Below are 12,009 nucleotides of genomic sequence, written 5' to 3'. Positions count from 1 at the left end.
GTACTTTGTCACCTTTGGAAAGCCCCTCTGTTGGAATCTTCCTATTCTTCCAACCCCTTTTTGTCTTGTTCCTGCTTTTCATCCTTCCTTTTGTTGATTTTTCTTTTCTGGCCATGGGCTTCTCTTGGGGACCTCTCTTCTTTGTGGCTAATATTCCAATATCTTCTTGAGCTTCTTCATTAATTTGCACAATCCTTGTCCTTGGGGTGTTGCTGTGACTTTCCTTGTCATTTTCTTCCTTCAGCTGTGATCCTCCCTTATCAATTTCCATAGAGTCTTTCTTCTTTTCACTAAACTGTGCCTCTGGTAAGACCTTCAGAATGACCCTCTGATCATGCATCCTGAGAGTTAACTCCCCTTTCTCTATGTCTATGATGGCTCTAGCCGTGGCCAAGAATGGTCGTCCTAGTATAACAGAGTCACTATCATCCTCGTCTGACTCTAGAACCACAAAGTCAGCAGGGTATATAAAGCTGTCCACCTTGACCAACATATTTTCAACTACACCCCTAGGGTGCACCATTGATTTATCTACAAGCTCCAGTGACATTTGTACTGGTTTGACTTCTTCTATATGCAGCTTTTTCACCAGGGAGGATGGTATTAAATTAATACTTGCTCCGAGATCGCACATTGCTTTAGTGATGGTCACTTCCCCAATGGTGCAGGGTAACAAGAAACTCCCTGGGTCCTCAAGCTTAGGAGGCAGCCCTTTTTGAATCAAGACTCTGCATTCCTCCGTGAGTGATATGATTTCCTTCTCATCCCAACTTCTTTTCTTATTGATAAGGTCCTTCAAGAACTTGGCATATAAAGGCATTTGCTCAAGAGCTTCAGCTAGAGGGATATTGATTTCCAGCCTCTTGAAGGTCTCAAGGAATTTGTGGAAATGTTGGTCCTTAACCTCTTTGTTGAATCTCTGAGGATATGGCAGTGGAGGTGTGATGCTTTTTTCGATTTGCTGCTGTCCTTGAGTCTTTTCCTTTGAGCTATGTGGCTGGGTCTCCTATTCCTTGAGTTTCTCTTTGCTTTTGGTTGGCACCACAACTTGCTCCTTAGCTTGATCTGCTTTTGTTTGCTTCTCATCCTCTGTTGGTTCTTTGATACCCTCTTTTTGTTTCTTTGTAGTGTCATTGTTGCTCATCAATATTCTCCCACTTCTCAATTGTATTGCCTTGCATTCCTCCTTGGGATTTGGGATTGTGTCACTAGGCAGTGAGCTTGAGGGTCTCTCAACAGAAATTTGCTTGGAGATTTGCCCGATCTGCCTTTCCAGGCTCTTTATGGAGGCCTCATGGTTTTTGTTTGTCATTTCTTGGAGTTTCATCATTTTTTCTATCATGGTTTCCAAGTTGGTGATTCTTTGGGGTTCAGGTGGTGCTTGTGGTGGGTTATGAGCTGTGGTTGGTGGATGATAGGAATTTTGGTTGGTGGATTGGTATTGGTTGTGAGTGGGGTAATTGTTTTGAGGTTTTCTATAGGTATTTTGGTTGGTTTGCTGCTGGTTGAAATTTTGATTGTGTCTTGGGTTGTTTTGGTTTGTGTTTCTCTGCCATGGTTGTTGGTTTTGGTTGTGAGTATCTCCCCATCTGAGGTTAGGGTGATTCTTCCATGAGGGGTTGTATGTATCACCATAGACTTCATTTGGATTAGAGTGCATGTACTGAACTTGTTCTTGCTGTTGCTCTTCTTGAACTTCTTCATTTTGTCCCCATGTGACTGATGGTTGGCTAGTGTTGACTGCTGCAACTTGGAGGTTGTCAATCCTCTTGGTCATTTGCTCAAATTGTTGTTGAATTTGCTGCTGCATTAATTTGTTTTGAGCCAGGATTGAATCCACTCCTTCTAGCTCCATTACTCCTCTTCTCTGTGATGGTTGGCGACTTCTTTGATGAGCAAAGAAGTATTGGTTGTTGGCCACCATATCAATAAGTTCTTGAGCCTCCTCTGCAGTTTTCATGAGTTGCAAGGAACCTCCAGCTGAGTGATCCAAGGATTCCTGAGACTTCAGTGTTAAGCCTTCATAGAAGTTTTGCAGCTTCTCCCATTCATTAAACATGTTAGAAGGGCATTTTCTGACTAGAGCTTTGTACCTCTCCCATGCCTCATAAATGGGTTCATTCTCCATTTGTGTGAATGTTTGTACCTCGGCCTTCAACCTTATAACCCTCTGTGGTGGATAAAACTTGGCAAGGAACTTGGTTACCAAGTCATCCCAGTTGTTGATGCTGTCTCTTGGAAATGATTCCAACCATTGAGTGGCCTTATCCCTGAGAGAGAATGGGAATAGCATCAGTTTGTAGCTGTCAGGAGGTACTCCATTAGTTTTGACAGTGTTGCATATCCTCAGGAAGGTGGATAAGTGTTGATGTGGGTCTTCAAGTGATCCTCCACCAAAAGAGCAATTATTCTGAACCAAAGTGATGAGTTGTGGCTTAAGTTCAAAATTGTTTGCATTGACATTTGGAGCCAAGATGCTGCTTCCACAATGTCTAGGATTGGCAAAGGTATAAGAAGCCAAAACTCTCCTCTGAGGTGGGTTGCCATTGTTGTTGTCTGCTCCACCTGGTGGATTAGTTGAATGTTCCTCCATCTCATGAAATTCTTCTTCTGATTCCTCTTCTCCAACAATATTTTTTCCTCTTTCAGCTCTCCTTAACCTCCTGAGGGTCCTCTCATCTTGTTCATGAAGATTTAGTGTGGTTCTTCGTGTACCTGACATACAAGCATATCATAAGAAATGTACGCACCAATGATACTTCAATCTACTGCTAAATTAAAGTTTTAGTTAGTTTAAGCAAAAATTCAAACAGTTAATGGGTTAGTCAAAATTAAAGAAAAAGTGCTTGATCTAAATTACCACCTCACTTAATCATTGTCAATCTAATCAATCCCCGGCAACGGCGCCAAAAACTTGATGGGATTATTTTTGCTTGAAATTGATCCAATGCTTCCTTGAGATGATCCCTTGATTCTTGTTCCTTTTGGATGTCATGAGTAAGATTATAAGGCTCTTGGATTGATGGACATGAGTATTCTTCTATGTGAGTGATGGGATTATTTTTGGTTTGAGAAATGAATCTCTCCCAAAAACAACACCAATCTAACCGGCAAGTGCACCGGGTCGCATCAAGTAATAAAAACTCACGGGAGTGAGGTCGATCCCACAGGGATTGAAGGATTGAGAAATTTTAGTTTAGTGGTTGATTTAGTCAAGCGAATCAAGATTTGATTGATTGATGGGTAACTTGCAGAATTTAAGTTGCATTGGAAGTAAAGAGAACAAGAAATAAATTGCTGAATCTTAAAGAGCAAGAAAGTAAATGGCAGAAACTTAAAGAGCAAGTAATGTAAATTGCAAGAATCTTAAATGACAAGAAATGTAAATGGCTTGAAATGTAAAGGGGATTGGGACTTGGATTTGCAGGAATTAAACAAAGAGAAATTAACTTGCATCAAACAGAAGAGTAATTGGGAATTGGGATTGAATCGGATTCAAACAGACAAGTAAATAAACAAATAAAGCAAGAAACAGGAAATTCAAAAGATGAATCAAGATCTCAGGACCCAAGAGACTAGAAAACCAAGTCTAGATCTCAATGCCTTCCTAGATCCAACAAGAACAATAGTAATGGAATTGTAAATTGCAAAGAGATTAGATGAGGAAGCAATGGACCGAATTGGAAATTAAATTGCAGTGAAAATCAACAGAGAGATCTAAGGTGAGATTGAAACAGAATTCCTTCAATTCTCCAACCCAAGATCCAAGACAAATGTAATTCAAATTGAAAGCAATTAAACTAAGAAAATAAAGATCATTCAGGCTCCCCAAAACAGAAAAGAAAACTCTCTAAAAACTCTCCAAAGGGAAGCTCCCCGACTAACTTGAATCTTAGCCTATTTATACACTTTCTTCAATTGATCTTCAAGCCTTGAGTTGGGCCTTTGCTCTTGGTGGAATTGGTTTGAAAGAGGCCTTGGTTGATTGCTCTTGAAGTTTGGAGAGAAACCCAAGTGAACCAATTGAACCGGATTTGGGTTTTGCAAAGTTGGATTCAAAGTTAGCCTCAAAGTTAGGGGGCTAACTTTGAGGCCAACTTTTCATATCAGCAAACATCTCCTCCTGCCACTCACGTTGGTGCCAACGTTAGGGGGCTAACTTTGACCCTAACGTTGGCCTTGCTTTGTATGCTTGTGGTGCCAACGTTAGCCTCTAAGTTAGGGGGCTAACGTTGGCGCAAACGTTGGCACACCCTGGAGGAGATTTCTCATGCCAACGTTAGCCTCCAAGTTAGGGGGCTAACGTTGGCGCAAACGTGAAGCACCCTGGGAGGACATTCTCATGCCAACGTTAGCCTCCAAGTTAGGGGGCTAACATTGGCGCAAACGTTGGCTAGCCCTGGGAGTGATTTTCAACTTCCAACGTTAGCCTCCAAGTTAGGGGGCTAACGTTGAGGCTAACTTTAAGTCCAAAAGTTTGTGCCAACGTTTGAGGGCTAACTTCAACTCCAACTTCATTCTTCCTGGTTCAATTTCACTTGTTTCATTGTCTTCTCTTAGCTTCTAGCCATTCCTTCTCACTTCAATCCTTTTCCAAGCTCTCTTCACCTATCATAAATCAACCAAACACATCAAAGCTATGCTTGAAATCATGAGATGATCATTCTATACTAATATGCACCAATTATGGCATCAAACCTCATGAAATTGCATTAATTTATCTATGGTTGATTCAATCAAAGGAAGCATGAAAATCTGCCTAAATTGGCTTGCTTAAGCCTCAAGAAAGTGCATAATTCAAGTGAAAACAAAAGAAAAAGACTAGTGAAACTAGGCTAAGATGACTTGTCATCAGTGAGGTTGTGATGGAAGGTAGAATTTATCTTGTGGTTGAAAATTTTTATTTATTGAAGGTGGTTCTTGGAAGTATTGAGGTTGGAATGGTGGCGGTTCTATGTGTGGCTCATATGATTCAAAAGGTGGTTGGTATGGTGAATATGGATCAAGGTCATATAGAGGTATTTGGTGAAAAGAGGCTTGTGAGTATGGTTGAGGGCTATGTTGAGGGTATGACTCATAGGCATATGGTGGTGGTTCTTGAAAGTCACAGGGAGATTCACCATAGCCATTGGATTGGTATGCATCATAGAATGGCTCTTCTTCATAGTGCATTGGTGGAGGTTGTTGCCATGTGGATTGATCATATACATATAGCTCCTCCCACCTTTGGTTATCCCATCCTTGATACACATTCTCATTATAGTTTTCATCACCTACAACATAGTTGTAATCACACTCATAGCCAAAGTGAGAATTTGTGATGAAAAGAGAAAACAAAAATCAAAAGCTAATAGAAAATAAGAGAAACAAAATTCTACAACTAGAAAAAAAAGCAAAAGGCAATATATTCACAATATTCACATATATACAATAACCAATAACACAACACCATTGCAATTCCCCGGCAACGGCGCCATTTTGATGATTGGATTTTTGACGGTTTAGAATTTTACAAATGAAATCTCGTTGCAAGTACAGTTTCTAAACCAACACTAATCCTTTCATACAAAAATTTGTTTGTCACAAGTAGCAAATCCCTAAAATCTATAAACCGAAGTATTAAACCTCGGGTCGTTCTCCCTAGGAATTGTAATGAAGTGTCTTGTTATTGGTTATGAGTTATTTTTGGGGTTTTGATAAGAGGCATGAAAAATAAATGGCAAGAAAGTAAACTAATGGCTAAAAAGGTCTTGGCAAGGGTTGGTAGTCAAGGATCTCTATCCTAATCACTAACCACAATATGAGAATTGGCAAGGATTAATCTCATTAAGTCATCCTCTAACTAGTAGTAAAGGAAAGTTAAATGAGCTATATCAACCCAAGTCCATAAGTCTTAATTCTCCACTAATCTAATTAGTGAGAACTAGAGTCAATGGCTCCCAATCATCAATCACTTGGACATTAGTAACTCAAGAGTTCCTAAGTTACCTCTCCAAGCCAAGAGCATAAAATTATATTCTAAAATCCAACCAAGCATTTCATCAAACACTTGGAAGGCATAAAAGGAAAGCATAGTAAAATTGCAAGAAAAGTAAATCTACACTACTCAATTGCAAGGAATTAAACAACAACAAATCAAATGAACACAATTATTATGAATTACCTCTTATTGAATTGAAAGAGAATAGGAGGAACAAAAGTAGATCTACAACAAAGTATAAGAACAACATAAAGGAAATTACAACAAAAGAATAGAGGAAGATGAATGTAACAACAAAGAATTGAAAGGTAGAAGTAGAAGAAAGCAAAGATTAAAACCTAGATCTAAGAACTAATCCTAATACTAATCCTAGAGAGAAGTGAGAGCTTCTCTCTCTAAAAACTAACTCTAACTACTAAACTAAGCTAAACTAAACTAATGGTAACTAATTTGTAGAGTATGAAAGTATGTTGATTTCCCTTCAATCCTTGGCTTAAATAGCATCAGAAATGAGTTGGATTGGGCCCACAAGGCTTCTAAAATCGCTGGCAACGTGTTACATTAAGTGGGTCATGTGGCAGCAACGGTGCGTGCGCGTACTATGCACGTACGCATCACCATGCGTGGTTCAACCATAGCAAATCTTATATCGTTTCGAAGCCCCGGATGTTAGTTTTCCAACCCAACTGGAACCGCATCATTTGAACCTCTGTAGCTCAAGTTATGGTCGATTAAGTGCGAAGAGATTGGCTTGACAGCTTTTGCGTTTCCTTTATTTCTCCATGAGTTCTCCATTTCTACATGATTTTCCTTCATTCCCTTGGTCCAATCCTTGCCCCCTAAATCTGAAATCACTTAGCAAACATATCAAGGCATATAATGGAATCAAGGAGAATTAGATTTAGCTATTTTAAGTTCTAAAAAGCATGTTTTCACATTCAAGCACAATTAAAGGAGAATAACTAAAACCATGCTATTTCATTGAATAAATGTGGGTAAAAGGTGTTAAAATCTCTTAAAATCAATACAAGATAAACCCTACAAATGGGGTTTATCACTCTCCTTTGGGATTCTCTTCTGTATTGCTTGGGAGAGTGCTAGGAGGAGTTTCAGTAACCCTTTTACTCAGCTGGCCCACTTGTTTCTCCAAATTTCTAATGGAGGATGTTGTTTTAGTCATGAAACTAAGAGTGGCCTTAGATAGATCAGAGACTATGTTTGCTAAGCTACAAGGATTCTGCTCAGAATGCTCTGTTTGTTGCTTAGATGATGATGGGAAATATTTGCTGTTACTAAACTTGTTTCGTCCACCATTATTATTATTGAAGCTTTGCTTCTGTTGATCCTTCCATAAAAAATTTGGATGATTTTTCCATGAAGGATTATAGGTGTTGCCAAAGGCTTCACCCATGTAATTCACCTCTGCCATTGCAGGGTTCTCAGGATCATAAGCTTCTTCTTCAGAAGATGCTTCTTTAGTACTGTTGGATGCATTTTGCAATCCATTCAGACTCTGAGAGATCATATTGACTTGTTGGGTCAATATTTTGTTCTAAGCCAGTATGGCATTCAGAGCATCAATTACAAGAACTCCTCTCTTTTGAGGCGTCCCATTACTCATAGGATTTCTCTCAGAGGTATACATGAACTGGTTATTTGCAACCATTTCAATAAGTTCCTGAGCTTCTGCAGGTATTTTCTTTAGGTGAATGGATCCACCTGCAGAGTGGTCCAGTGACATCTTGGAAAATTCAGACAGACCATCATAGAATATATCTAATGTGGTCCATTCTGAAAGCATGTCAGAAGGACACTTTTTGGTCAGTTGCTTGTATCTTTCCCAAGCTTCATAGAGGGACTCACCATCTTTTTGTCTAAAGGTTTGAACATCCACTCTAAGCTTGCTCAGCTTTTGAGGAGTAAAGAACATGGCTAAGAAAGCCGTGACCAGCATCCCAAGAGTCCAGGCTATCTCTAAGTTGTGAGTCCAACCATATTCTAGCTCTATCTCTTACAGCAAAAGGGAAAAGCATAAGCTTGTAGACTTCAGGATAAACTCCATTGGTCTTAACAGTATCACAGATCTGCAAGAACTCAGTTAAGAACTCATAAAGGTCTTCTGATGGAAGTCCATGAAACTTGCAGTTCTATTGCAGTAGAGAAACTAATTGAGGCTTTAGCTCAAAATTGTTTGCTCCTATGGCAGGGATTGAGATGCTTCTTCCATAAAAGTTGAAAGTTAGTGTAGTAAAATCACCAAGCATCTTCCTTGCATTGTTGTTTGGTTCGGCCATAATTGTTTCTTTTGCTGCTTCCTTTTCGAAAATTTCAGTGAGGTCCTCTTCAGAGTTTTGTGCTTTAGTTGCTCTTAGCTTCCTCTTCAGAGTCCTTTTAGGTTCAGGATCAGCTTCAACAAGTATGCCTTTATCTTTGTTCCTGCTCATATGAAAGAGAAGAAAACAAAGAAAATATGGAATCCTCTATGTCACAGTATAGAGATTCCTTGAGGTGTTAGAGGAATAGAAGAAGGAGGTAGGTAAAATTTCGAACACACAAAGAGAGATGGGGTTCGAATTCACAATAGAGGAGGAATTTTCGAAAAAAACTTATAACTAAAAAATGAAAATTTAAAATAATTTTGAAAAATTGGTTGTGGTTTTCAAAAATTGAAGTAAAAAAAATATGATTAGGTGATTTTGAAACAGATGAGAAATAAATTTGAAAAAATAATAAGTTAGAAAAAGATTTTTGAAATCAAATTTTTGAAAAAGATATGAATTGAAAAAGAGATGATTAAAAAGATATGATTGAAATTTATTTTGAAAAATATTTGAAAAGGAAATTAAAAAGATTTGATTTTTGAAAAAGATATGTTTGAAAAGATTTGATTTTGAAAAAGATATGATTGAAAATATTTCATTTGAAAAAGATTTGATTTTGAAAAAATATGAAGATTTGAAAAAGATTTGATTTGAAAACAAAATTCCTCTCCTTGAATCATCCTGGCGTTAAATGCATATAAGCTGCATGTTTTGGGCGTTTAACGCCCAATTGCTGCATGGTTTGGGCATTTAAACGCCCAGGCAGGTACCCTGGCTGGTGTTTAAATGCCAGTTTTCCTTCTTCACTGGGCATTTTGAACGCCTAGCTTTTTCTCTGTAATTCCTCTGCTTTATGTTCTTGGATCTTCATTTTGCTAAATCCTTTATTCAAGAAGATATTTTTTTCAATTTTGAAAAATAACAGAATGAGTCGAAACATATAATTCTTGGATCAAAACACAAGATATATGCAAGAACATTATGAATGTCAAGATGAACACCAAGAACAATTTTGAAGATCAAGATGAACATCAAGAACTCAGTTTTCAATAAAATAAAATATGCAAGACACCAAACTTAGAATTTTCTCATGTTTGGGCCATATGCTTTGCAAGAATGCACATGTAAAACATCATGCAGTGCAAAACAAGAAATCATGAAGATCAAACAGGGCAATTCATCAAGAACAGCTTGAAGATCATAAAGAACACGATGAATGTGTTTCGAAAATTGTAGGACAATCAAAATCATATAATTAACACCAAACTTAGAATTTGGCACTAGATTCAAACAAGAATCATGAAATATTTTTGGATTTTTTATGATTTTATGAATTTTTTTTTGGTTTTTTCGAAAATAATTTTGGAAAAACGAAAAAGAAGAAAAATTTTAAAAGATTTTCGAAAACTTTTTGAAAACAAAATAAGAAGAAAATTACCTAATCTGAGCAACAAGATGAACCGTCAATTGTCCAAACTCGAACAATCCCCGGCAACGGCGCCAAAAACTTGGTGCACGAAATTGTGATACACAATGGCGCCAACAACTTGGTCGCACAATTGTAATCTCACTTCTTTGTCACAACTTCGCACAACTAACCAGCAAGTGCACTGGGTCGTCCAAGTAATACCTTACGTGAGTAAGGGTCGATCCCACGGAGATTGTCGGCTTGAAGCAAGCTATGGTCACCTTGTAAATATCAGTCAGGCGGATTCAAATGGGTTATGGAGTTTTAATAATTAAAAGATAAATAAGCAAAAAATAAGATAGATATACTTATGTAAATCATTGGTGGGAATTTCAGATAAGCGTATGAAGATACTTCATCCCTCTTGAATCTCTGCTTTCCTACTGCATTCATCCAATCCTTCATACTCCTTTCTATGGCAAGCTGTATGTTGGGTTTCACTAGCGTCAATGGCTACTTTCTGTCCTCTCAGTGAAAAAGGTCCTCTATGATTTTTCGCATGGCTAATCAGCTGTTGGTTCTCGATCGTGTAGGAATAGGATTTACTATCCTTTTGCGTATGTCACTATGCCCTACAGTCGCGAGTTTGAAGCTCGCCACAGTCATCCCTTTCCAGATCCTACTCGGAATACCACAGATAAGGTTTAGACTTTCCGGATCTCAGGAATGGCCGCCAATAATTCTAGCTTATACCACGAAGACTCCAATCTTTCGGAATGGAGACTAAGAGATACACGCTCAATCTTAAGTAGAACGGAAGTGGTTGTCAGTCACGCATTCGTAGGTGAGAATGATTATGAGTGTCACAGATCATCACATTTATCAGGTTGAAATGTGAGTGAATATCTTAGAACAAGAATAAGCATGAATTGAATAGAAAACAGTAGTAATTGCATTAATACTCGAGGAATAGCAGAGCTCCACACCTTAATCTATGGTGTGTAGAAACTCCACCGTTGAAAATACATAAGAACAAGGTCCAGGCATGGCCGTGAGGCCAGCCTCCAAAATGTGATCAAGATATCAAAAGATGATCAAAAGATGAAAATACAATAGTAAGAGGTCCTATTTATAATGAAACTAGCTACTAGGGTTTACAGAAGTAGGTAAATGATGCAGAAATCCACTTCTGGTCCCACTTGGTGTGTGCTTGGGCTGAGCATTGAGCTTCACACGTGTAGAGGCTTCTCTTGGAGTTAAACGCCAGCTTTGGTGCCTGTTTGGGCGTTTAACTCCAACTTTTATGCCAGTTTTGGCGTGTTGACTTCAGAATAGGGCAGAGAAGGGGCGTTTGAACGCCAGTTTGCGTCACCAAAACTCTAGCAAAGTATAAACTATTATATATTGCTGGAAAGCCCTGTATGTCTACTTTCCAACGCAATTGAGAGCGCGCCATTTAGATTTCTGTAGCTCTAGAAAATCTATTTCGAGTGCAGGGAGTTCAAAATCCAACAACATCAGCAGTCCTTTGTCAGCCTCTGAATCAGATTTTTGCTCAGGTCCCTCAATTTCAGCCAGAAAATACCTGAAATCACAAAAAAATACACAAACTCATAGTAAAGTCTAGAAATGTGAATTTTGCATAAAAACTAATAAAAACATCCCAAAAAGTAGCTAGATTTTACTAAAAACTACCTAAAAATAATGCCAAAAAGCGTATAAATTATCCGCTCATCACTTCCACCTAGCACTTTTAGTTAAAGTCCTTAAGTTGGACATTTGGTGAGCTCCTTTTCAGGGCGGCTTATTCTTGAACTCTTCCAGGAATCCTCACCAATGCTTGCAATTCCAATAGCCTCCAGGATCCCAAACTAGGCGCATAACGCCTTCAAGCAAGTTGAAGCAAGTGACAAGGCCCCAAGAGTGTTGATTGCTAGAATGAATTCCGAGGTCCCAAACCTTGCTTTTGCACCCGTCTTTGTGTTGGTCACCATTGTTCCAACCGGGTGGCAAACAATTTGAATTCTCACTGAAGCGGCCAAACAACTTCCTAGACCCATTCAATCGAGCTCTACACCAACCTTTGCATTTCAACTTGGAGCATACAACCATATTGAACCTTGCTGACAACTCCAACCACTAATCATCTTCCTCTTACTCTTAACGCCATAAAGAGCTCTAAGTTGACCATCTGTCTCAAGTAGCCCATATTCAAGTGGAATGAGAAAGCTAAGGGATATGAATTTTACCCACTTGAATGTTGTGAAGGATGGTGGCGACTTAAGGGGAGGGGTCTCCTA

The 12,009-nt window shown here is 38.7% G+C and overlaps 1 non-coding gene across 1 annotated transcript; it reads left to right on the top strand.

The window, feature by feature from the left end:
* The first annotated feature begins 7,775 nt into the window (after positions 1-7,775).
* On the top strand, positions 7,776-7,883 carry LOC130949617 (small nucleolar RNA R71). Its single transcript, XR_009073426.1, has one exon. It is a non-coding gene; the product is annotated as a small nucleolar RNA R71 (small nucleolar RNA).
* The last annotated feature ends 4,126 nt before the right edge of the window (positions 7,884-12,009 follow it).

Source organism: Arachis stenosperma, chromosome 1 (assembly GCF_014773155.1).
Source record: "Arachis stenosperma cultivar V10309 chromosome 1, arast.V10309.gnm1.PFL2, whole genome shotgun sequence".
Classification (NCBI taxonomy): Eukaryota; Viridiplantae; Streptophyta; class Magnoliopsida; order Fabales; family Fabaceae; genus Arachis; species Arachis stenosperma.
This window is presented reverse-complemented; position numbering and strand designations above follow the sequence as displayed.